The sequence below is a fragment of the Monodon monoceros genome, unplaced genomic scaffold (assembly GCF_005190385.1).
Source record: "Monodon monoceros isolate NGI ecotype Baffin Bay Population unplaced genomic scaffold, NGI_Narwhal_1 Super_Scaffold_9, whole genome shotgun sequence".
NCBI lineage: Eukaryota > Metazoa > Chordata > Mammalia > Artiodactyla > Monodontidae > Monodon > Monodon monoceros.
This window is the reverse complement of record NW_021703786.1, coordinates 40,088,464-40,097,763: the sequence shown is the minus strand read 5'-3', so window position 1 is coordinate 40,097,763 and position 9,300 is coordinate 40,088,464.

Here is a 9,300-nt window from a genome sequence, read left to right as displayed (position 1 = left end):
GCTCAGGCCTGATGCTCAGAAAAACAGCTTTCACAGGAGTGGGAGGGGCCGGGGTGCCGATTCTCAGAAGCCAGGGCAAAGCAGGAGGTGTTGGGGCTGCCAGCTAACCCATATGTAGCAGGGTGGGAAGGCCGAGGATTATGGAAGGGGAGAGCATTCTCCCTGGGGAGTAAGGCCTTCTTTGGGTAAGCCCCAAAGGCCCTTTTCTCTCCCAAATGCTGAAGCATCCCCTTTGCTGGATGCAATGGTCAGTATTTTCCGCTCTGACTCAGGGCGAGCAGAGCAGTTCTGAAAACTAGAAGTCTGAAGAAAGGCAAGCTGAGCAGAGCCGGGCCTCCCTCCGGCCTTCTCCCGCTCCAGAGCCTCCTGCGCGGATGGATGTGAACTTGCTGCTGCTTCGCGCAGCAGCCTGAGTTCTGGGGCCAGGTGGCCCTGCTGGCCCAGCCCCTCCACTCCTTCGGCGTGTGGTCCATGCCTCTCAAACACTGGCCTTGAGGGATGGAGGGAAGGCCCCCAATTTTCAGAACGGCTCCCTCACTTCTTTGGCCCAGAAATCATAAAGAAAAGGATTGGCAGATTCCTTTTGAAATCCAAAACTTCGGTTTTTACAAAGACACCATAAACAAAAAGTGAAATAACCCTCTGAAAGACACTATTTATGACAGTTACAACAGAAAAATGATTACTTTTTAGAATGTATAAGGCGGTCCTACAAATTAATAATAAGAACGGGCAAAGATGTGAACAGGTAATTTGCAGTACAAATTAATGTCAAAAAATGCAAAAAGTGTTTAATCAGGGACATGCAAATTAAAACACAGTGTCATTTTTGCCCTTCAAATTATCCAAAATTAAAGTGATTATTAATATATATTGGATATGGTCACCTTATCTTTGATAAAGGAGGCAAGAATATACAATGGAGAAAAGACAGCTTCTTCAATAAGTGGTGCTGGGAAAACTGGACAGCCACATGTAAAAGAATGAAATTAGAACATTCCCTAACACCATACACAAAAATAAACTCAAAATGGATTAAAGGGCTTCCCTGGTGGTGCAGTGGTTGAGAGTCCGCCTGCCGATGCAGGGGACACGGGTTCGTGCCCCGGTCCGGGAGGATCCCACATGCCGCGGAGTGGCTAGGCCTGTGAGCCGTGGCCGCTGAGCCTGCGCGTCCGGAGCCTGTGCTCCGCAATGGGAGAGGCCACAACAGTGAGAGGCCTGCGTACCGCAAAAAAAAATGGATTAAAGACCTAAATGTAAGGCCAGACACTATAAAACTCTTAGAGGAAAACATAAGCAGAACACTCTATGACATCAATCACAGCAAGATCCTTTTTGACCCACCTCCTAGAGAAATGGAAATAAAAACAAAAATAAACAAATGGGACCAAATGAAACTTAAAAGCTTTTGCACAGCAAAGCAAAACATAGAAAAGACAAAAAGACAACCCTCAGAATAGGAGAAAATATTCGCCAATGAAGCAACTGACAGAGGATTAACCTCCAAACTTTACAAGCAGCTCATGCAGCTCAATATCAAGAAGACAACCCAATCCATAAATGGGCAGAACACCTAAATAGACATTTCTCCAAAGAAGACATACAGATTGCCAACAGACGTATGAAAGAATGCTCAACGTCACTGATCATTAGAGAAATGCAAATCAAAACTACAATGAGGTGTCACCTCACACAGGTAAGAATGGGCATCATCAAAAAAATCTACAAACAGTAAATGCTGGAGAGGGTGTGGAGAAAAGGGAACCCTGTTGCACTGCTGGTGGGAATGTAAACTGATACAGCCACTATGGAGAACAGTATGGAGGTTCCTTGAAAAACTAAAAATAGAACTACCATATGACCCAGCAATCCCACTCCTGGGCATATACCCTGAGAAAACCATAATTCAAAGACTCATGTACTACCATGTTCATTGCAGCTCTATTTACAATAGCCAGGACATGGAAGCAACCTAAGTGTCCACCGACAGATGAATGGATAAAGAAGATGTTGCACATCTTCAATATACAATGGAATATTACTCAGCCATAAAAAGAAATGAAATTGAGTTATTTGTAGTGAGGTGGATGGACCTAGAGTCTGTCATACAGAGTGAAGTAAGTCAGAAAAAGAAAGACATGTACTGTATGCTAACACATACATGTGGAATCGAAACAAAAATTTAAAAAATGGTTGTGAAGAACCTAGGGGCAGGAGAGGAATAAAGACGCAGATGTAGAGAATGGACTTGAGGACACGGGGAGGGCAAAGGGCAACCTGGGACGAAGTGAGAGAGTGGCATGGACATATATACACTACCAAATGTAAAATAGCTAGTGGGAAACAGCCACATAGCACAGGGAGATCAGCTTGGTGCTTTGTGACCACCTAGACGGGTAGGATAGGGAGGGTGGAAGGGAGACGCAAGAGGGAGGGGATATGGGGATATATGTATACGTATAGCTGATTCACTTTGTTATACAGCAGAAGCTAACACACCATTGTAAAGCAATTATACTCCAGTAAAGATGTTAAAAAAAAAAAATATATATATATATATATATATATATATATATATAGGGGATTCCCCGGCAGTCCAGTGGTTAGGACTCCATGCTTCCACTGCAGGAGGCGCAGGTTTGATCCCTGGTCTGGGAACTAAGATCCTGCAAGTCGGGCAGTGTAGTCCCCAAAATATATATATATGAGGGTCTGGAGAACTAGGTACTCTTATGCGGTATTGGTGGGAATTCATATTGGCATAGTTCTCTTTTTTATTGTGTTAAAAAATACATAACAAAATTTACCGTTTTAACCCTTTTTAAATATAAGGTTCAGTGGCATCAAGTACATTCACATTGTTATGCGCCGTCACCATGATCATCTCCAGAGCTTTTTCATCGTTCCAAGCTGAAACTCTACACCCATTAAACACTGACTCCCCATCCCCTTTCCTCAGCCCCTGACAGCCACCATTCTACTTTCTGTCTCTATGAATTTGATTACTCTAAGGACCTCATATAGGTGGAATCATAGAATACTTGTCCTTTTTGTCTGGTTTATTTCACCAAGATGCATCCACATTGCATGTGTCAGAATTTCCATCCTTTTCAAGGCTGGGTAATATTTCGTTGCATGTGGTACCGTCTTTTTTTTTAATAAAGCATTTTATTTTTAAAATTTTATTTATTTATTTATTTATTTATTTATTTTTGGCTGTGTTGGGTCTTCGTTTCTGTGCGAGGGCTTTCTCTAGTTGTGTTGAGCGGGGGCCACTCTTCATCGCAGTGCACGGGCCTCTCACTATAGTGGCCTCTCTTGTTGCGGAGCACAGGCTCCAGACGCGCAGGCTCAGTAGTTGTGGCTCACGGGGCTAATTGCTCCGCGGCATGTGGGAACTTCCCAGACCAGGGCTCGAACCCGTGTCCCCTGCATTAGCAGGCAGATTCTCAACCACTGCGCCACCAGGGAAGCCCCCTGGGAAGCCCCCTGTCTTTTTGAAGGGCAACTTTGTAGTAATCACAGATTTCAGTGCCATATTCTTTGATACCATTCCACTTCCAGCTATATCCTGAAGAAATATTTGCACGTCTAAGATGAGACGTTCTCAAGGATATTCATTGGAGCATTGTTTTATTTATTTATTTATTATTTTTTCGGCCACCCACCACATAGCTTGTGGGATCTTAGTTCCTGACCAGGGATTGAACCCGTGCCCCTTTCAGTGGAAGCCTGGAGTCCTAACCACTGGACCGCCAGGGAAGTCCCTGCAGGGTTGTTTTAATAGCGAAAAAACCCCACAAATATCCATCAGTAAAGAGATGGGTAAAATATGGTCTATCTGTACTGTGAAATATATTGTAGCAATTCAGAAAGAAGCAGGGAGATCTGTATGTGCTGGCTTCAAGCTACATGAGTATGTTCTGTACAATTCCTTTTATGTATAATTTTTAAAGTATGTTTTTATATAATACATATGTAAACACACTACAACAACCTGGTGGTAAATACACCAAACCTTTACCAAGTGACACAGAGAAAGATAAGTGTGGAGAGAGATTCCGAGGAGGGACACTGAAAAAGGACTTTCAAGTTTTATTCTATACACACACACACACACACACACACACACACACACGTATCCATTGATTGAGTCTTGACAACTGGATCACACTCACTGTTATTTAAGTAAAAAATACTGAGAAAATAGAAAATATGCTAAATTGAGTATATTTGGATTGTAGGTTTAATGGGTGCTTTCTTTTTCTGTATTTCTCAAGTTAATTACATTGAGTATGTATTACGTTCATAATTAGGAAAGGAATAAATTTTTTTTTGTGTGTGTGGTACGCGGGCCTCTCACTCTTGTGGCCTCTCCCGTTGTGGAGCACAGGCATGGCTCACGGGCCCAGCCACTCCGTGGCATGTGGGATCTTCCCGGACCGGGGCATGAACCCGTGTCCCTTGCATCGGCAGGCGGACTCTCAACCACTGCGCCACCAGGGAAGCCCTAAAATTATTTTTTAATAGCGCTTTTTTAAACCATTTTAAAAATTGAAGTATAGTTAATTTACAATGTTGTTAGCTTCAGGTGTACAGCAAAATGATCCAGAATATATATGTTCTTTTTCAGATTCTTTTTCATTATAGGTTATTATAAGACATAGAATATAGTTCCTTGTGCTATACAGTAGGTCCTTGTTGTGTTTTTGTGGTTTCTTTGGCCATGCTGCCATGTGGGGTCTTTGTTCCCTGACCAGGGATCGAACCTTTGCCCCCTGCAGTGGAAGCGTGGAGTCCTAACCACTGGACCGCCAGTGAGTTCCCGGGTCCTTGTTTAGCAATAAAATTATTTTAAGGAAAACATGGTGTACCTACTATGAATTATTATGCAGACATAGCAAGATTAAAGTAAATATATACATTGGGACATGTATACACAAATGTGTCTGTAGTGGCATAGAAATCCAGAAGGATACCTACAACGTGTATCCTTACAGTGTCTTTATGAACCAATAAGTAATGTTCCCATTACCCCTGATATAATTTCATTCCACTCTTCTCCTTGCTAAGTTCCTGCTATACAGGCCATCATATTGATCTTGAATTTAAGCTTTCTTCTGCCGTAGGACCTTTGCACATGATGTTCCCTTTGCCTGGAACACCCTTCCCCCAGATATCATGAGGCAAGTCCCTCTTTTCCTCCAGACCTTTGCTCAAATGTCATATTATCTGTGGGGCTTTCCCTGATCACCCAGTGCCCTTTATTCTGCTTTATTATTTTTTTTTTTTTACTATAGTACTTTCCATTATCTAAAATATGATGTATTTACGTATTTGTCTGTCTCCTCTCCTCTTTAATGTAAGTTCCGTGAGGGCAGACTTGGTCAGTTTTGTTCATTGCTACATTTCCAGTGCTAGAAACACAGTAGACGATAAATATTTGTTCAATGAATAAATGGATGGAAAAATAGTCTCTTTCAATGGTTTGCTCAGGGGCGTGTGAGAGAGGTAAGAGGGGATTTTTCACTTTTTACTGGATACTCCTATATGTCATTGGATGTGTTTTATCAAGAGCTTGGGGAAAAAAAAAAAAAGAGCTTGTATCACTTTTGTATTTTAAAAATATCAGGTAACTTTTAAAAAAATCACATGTCCAAACTTTACTACTGTTTTGTCTGTTAACAGCTGATGAAGACAAGCCATAGGTACCAGCTGACTAAGAACAACTTACAGAAGAAACATTTAACCTGAAAAGTCTTATCCATTTCCCTGTGAGTTGGAAAAATGTTTTCCTTTATATTGTTCTCTTTTGTATTTGTGTTGCTCTATTTTTTTTTAAATTTTATTTATTTATTATTTATTTTTGGCTGCGTTGGGTCTTCGTTGCTGCGTGTGGGCTTTCTCTAGTTGCAGTGAGCGGGGCTACTCTTCGTTGTGGTGCGAGGGCTTCTCATTGCAGTGGCTTCTCTTGTTGCCGAGCACGGGCTCTAGGTGCACAGGCTTCAGTAGTTGTGGCACATGGGCTCAGTAGTTGTGGCACACAGGCTTAGGAGCTCTGCGGCATGTGGGATCTTCCTGGACCAGGGCTCGGACCTGTGTCCCCTGCATTGGCAGGCGGATTCTTAACCACTGTGCCACCAGGGAAGCCCCTGTGTTGCTCTGTTTTAGTAGCAGAATATCCAGACCCAGTTTGTGACACTCCCTGAGGCCAGCAATGCTTCTGCCCTGCAGAGGCCAGGAAACCAAGCAAAATCAGCAGTGCTGGGTAGGGAGATGGGAGGGGTCATGGCTCTAACAAGGTTTCTCAAAGTGTGAGGGATGTTACCCGATTGAAAAGTTAAGTGGAAAAAAAAAAAAGTGAAATTGGAACACACTGGGTTGAACCACATTAAACTGGTTCCTTTAAGGCAGAACTTCTTGGAGTCTTCAAGATGGTCTCCAAGGGGGAAGTAACAGACAACTTCCTGAGCTCCTGTGACCACAGCATCCTTTCACAGTGGTTGTAATATTTGGAGGACAGAGTTTGGGAAACACTGATATCAGAAACTTGTGAAGGTAAAGGTGTTCCTTAAGAGGAGTGCTGGTGTTAACATGGTTAGAGGAGTAGGTGCTAGAGTAAATTATAGGCGTTGGCAGACCTACTAGCTGGAGAGTGACACTCAGCTTCTGATGGCCACGAAAAAGAGGGGGAGATAAGGATGGTGATGGGATCAAGAAAGTATGAAAAAAGGAATATCTCGGGCTTCCCTGGTGGTGCAGTGGTTGAGGGTCCGCCTGCCGATGCAGGGGACGGGGGTTCGTGCTCCGGTCCAGGAGGATTCCGCATGCCGCAGAGCGGCTGGGCCCGTGAGCCATGGCCACTGAGCCTGCGCATCCGGAGCCTGTGCTCCGCAGCGGGAGGGGCCACGGCAGTGAGAGGCCTGCGTACCGCAAAAAAAAAAAAAAAAAAAAGTTAAATCTCAAAACTTATTTCCCAGTTAGTATCGTTGCACTAAGTGCAAGATCCTTTCCCAAAAATCAACATTTATCTTAAAGCTTCCACTTGGTGTTGGCTGGGCCTGATTGAAAGAGCCATGACTTGCCCCTTCGGATTATTTGAGGAATGAGCAGAGTGTATCTAAAATGAAGCTTGTGATGGACTTCCCTGGTGGCGCAGTGGTTAAGAATCCACCTGCCAATGCAGGGGACAGTTCGAGCCCTGTTCCGGGAAGATCCCACATGCTGCAGAGTAACTAAGCCCGTGCGCCCCAACTACTGAAGCCCGCGTGCCTAGAGCCCATGCTCCACAACAAGAGAAGCCACCGCAATGAGAAGCCCGCGCACCAGAGCGAAGAGTAGCCCCCGCTCAATGCAACTAGAGAAAGCCCATGCACAACAATGAAGACCTAATGCAGCCAAAAATAAAAATAAATAAATAAAATTAAAAAAAAATAAAATGAAGCTTGTTGAGGTTCAGTAATCTTGTTGAGGTTTGGAAAGTCTCGTGAGATGTAGTTTCCATGGAAAATGAAACAGAGACTGGTGCAAAATAAGTCTACTCTGTGCAGTTTGGGAGTGCGGCCTGACTTCAGGGCGGAATGACTGGCCCTTGGACGGGGGCCCGCTTGTTGTGAACACTGCTGGTGCTGTGTTGTCAGTGACTTCAGTCCTCTTGAAAGCCTGGGGGTGGCGATAAAAAAGCTGAAATACATCTCCCTTCACAATCCCCCCTTTCCTCTCCTGAAGCCACACACACGGGCCCACCCATCTGCGTGCTTGTGCACATGCGCACACCTTTTTCTCTAGCATTTTTCACTGCCTTGAATGGTGTTCTATGAGTTCCTATCTCCTTCATTCTGTTGAACTACTGCATTATCATCATTTAACCACTCCCCTTTGATGGGCGATTAGCTTATTCCCAATTTTGTCATTACAGTAGCGTTGTCAGCACTAGGCAAGTTTTTCCATTGTTTTAAGTACTTAACATGTGATCCTCATAACTACTCTGATAGGTATAACTACCCCATTTTTATAGGTAAGGAATCTGATGTACTGACAGGACAAATGAGTTGCCCAAGGTTACAAGCCAGTAAGTGGTGCAGCCACATATGAACTCAAGTAGTCCTGTCTCCAGAGCAACACTCTGAACCATTACATTAGACGTTTTTACACTGAGGGCATATGATCTTTTAAATTGAATAGACCTAATTTTATGTAAAATCCACTGTGCCGTTTTCATATTTTTCATTTCACTGAGAACTGGCAAAAACTTATCTTGGAGTGGCAGCAGGCTACAGACCAGCCCCTGGGACCACTGCTTTCAGTATACCAAGCAAGTATTCTTTTAACACATCTTTGCACACACGTGTGAGCATTCTTTCAGGAAAGGGAACAAGAAATATATTAACAGAAACTCTTTTATCCACTTCCTAAGTAAAAGGGAAACAGTGAAGATTACAAGTGGGCGTGGTTGAGTGGCAGCTTGTGCAAACTCTGGCCTCTCAGGGCACGTAATGATGTACAGTACAAGCAGTTCTGGTCAACACAGGGAATCTGCTTTCCTGAGATAGCACAGGTCCAAGATTACGTTTAAAATAATTTGCAAGACTGACCCACATATACTTTGGACACCAGCCTAACAAGTCACAAAGGTCCCATAAGCATCCCTGTGTGTTATTGTTTCTGAGGTTTTATAAGGGGTGGAGAGGTCCAGGGAGACATTCCCTTAAAGGAAGAGCAGGTGAAGTATTTGCACCATGGGCTGTAACGGAATATACATGTATCTTCCTTTCCATGGGCTCTTTAACATTTGGACCAACACTGGACTTGAGAACTATATTCCTGACAGTTGGATGAGAAGCTAACTGGACAAGGAACGTTGAGATGAGTAGGTGATAGGACTGAGAACTCTCTTGGCTTGAGATACGTGAACAAATCTTTATGAACTCTCCCATCCCTTTCTAGGTCATCCCAAAGTTTCACTCCTAATCACATTTCCCCACTGCATTGCTGACCCCTCAGTCAGCAGGAGTCAGCTGGAACCACAAACCACAATTGGCCTGTTTAATTCAGTGTAGAGCAAGGTTTGAGGCCAAGAGTGAAAAACCGACTTCCAAAACCAACTGATAGCACAGGTTGTTGAAGACCAACGCATTTAGAGAGACTTTTCCTTGCTCAGACTTCAGGTGTGTAGTGACTTTCCTGAGATCCACAGATTTCAGGTGTGTAGAGTGAGTTTGCTGAGATCCATGAATACCTTAAGGGATCCCTACAGATAGGAAGAGATCCTGAGAGAATTAGGGCAACAGCTGAAAC